Source organism: Carcharhinus amblyrhynchos, chromosome 2 (assembly GCF_965287045.1).
Source record: "Carcharhinus amblyrhynchos chromosome 2, sCarAmb.v2.hapA, whole genome shotgun sequence".
NCBI classification, from domain to species: Eukaryota; Metazoa; Chordata; class Chondrichthyes; order Carcharhiniformes; family Carcharhinidae; genus Carcharhinus; species Carcharhinus amblyrhynchos.
The window spans coordinates 95447328-95449262 of NC_137325.1; positions in this window are offsets into that span (position 1 = coordinate 95447328).

Genomic DNA, 1935 nt, shown 5'->3' on the forward strand with positions numbered 1-1935 from the left:
AACCTGGCAAGGCTGTGGACGTGGAAAACCTACCAGTCGTAACATCAAAAAGGTTCTAGCATTATTCCAAAAAAAGCTTGGGCCTTCTGCCTCACATCATTATATTAAATTTGAGATGCCAATAATGTCATCAGACTGTGGCTTTGAAATATTAGAAGAGAACCATGGAACCCTTAAAGTGCAGAAGGAGACCATTCGAGCCACTGAGCCTGCACTGACAACAATCCCACCCAGGCCCTATCCCCATAACCCCATATTTGTTCTGCTAATCCCTTTGACACTAAAGGGCAATTTACTGTGGCCAATCCATCTGCCCTACGCATCTTTGGGAAGAAACCAGAGCACCCGTAGGAAATTCATATAGACTCAGGGAGAATGTGCAGTCTCTACACAAGCTGTCACCCAATGTTGGAATCGAACCCAGGTCTCTGGCACTGTGAGGCAGCAGTACTAACTACTGTGCCGCCCGAGTTCCTAGTTGCAAAAAAAGCATTTACTCATCTGGTTCATGAGGACGGATACCTCAAGGGCAATAGCTAAGAAGGTGGCATGTCTAATTAAGTTATTTGATTCCTGGCTTGGGTCACTGTCTGTGTGGAGTTTGCACACTCTCCCTGTGTCTGCATGGATTTCCTCCAGATGCTCCGGTTTCCTCCCACATTCTGAAAGACATGCTGGTTAGGTGCATTGACCCAAACAGGTGCCAGATTGTGGCAACTAGGGGAATTTCACAGTAACTACATTGCACTGTTGATGTTTGTCTTACTTGTGACTAATAAATAAACTTTTACTTTAATTAGGCCCCTATTTTTGTGGGAGCCTAACCACTCAACTGATTTCCATAAATATTAAAAGAATAGTGCCAGGTTGCTCAATTCTGATATAAGATGATGAATGGGATGGATAGGATAGAGGTGGAGCGACTCTTCCCGCTCAAAAAAGACAGTAGGACTAGGGGGCACAGCCTCAAGATAAAGGGGAGGCGATTTAGAACGGAGTTGAGGAGGAACTTCTTCACTCAAAGGGTGGTGAATCTCTGGAATTCTCTGCCCGTTGAAGTGGTGGAGGCTGCCTCGCTAAATATTTTTAAGAAGCGGGTTGATGGGTTCTTGATAAGAGAGGGGATTAAGGGTTATGGGGAGAGGGCGGGAAAGTGGAACTGAGCCACGACAGATCAGCCATGATCTTATTGAATGGCGGGGCAGGCTCGAAGGGCTAGATGGCCTACTCCTGCTCCTATTTCTTATGTTCTTATGTTATGTTCTTATGATATTCTAACTTCTACACCTTCCCCACTACTGTCCATGCTGGATGGAGGGGGAGTTCTTAAGCATTGGATTTTTGTAAGAGACACATTACCAAGTCTGTCCAGGATCAGGGAGAATTAGATGGGGTGAACATTAGCTCCCATCTTTACTCAACCAAGAGCAGATGGATAGCCATGCTTAACTGGAATCTCCTTTTCATTCTTAAATCTCACAAATGTTTCTAAAATGGGAACTGTTCTACCAGGCTAGTGACTGCAAATGTACTTCATGCAGCTTCAGTTATAAGGCATAACCTCCTAAACATAAGTTTTCACAGAGACAGGTGCGAGACACAGAGACAGGCATACGATGCAGAGACTGGCGTAGAATACAGAGACAGGTGTAGGATATCACCACAATTGATAACTCCCAAAGTGCAATCAAAGTGTACAATTGTTTCATAAAGGTGAAGAAAAAACAAATTTGTTTGATGGCTATATTGAACACTATGTTTTTTTCAATTTTCACAAGCTGTACATTAAGACCAGATGCCACATTACTGCTATCAATTTTCAAGATTTAAAGTTCAGTAACTGAGAAAAGGCAGGGTAGTTCAAATAGAAAAGTCATCATAAAACCAAAGAAACTCCATGAAACTGCGTCAACAATTCAAAAAACAAACATCCAC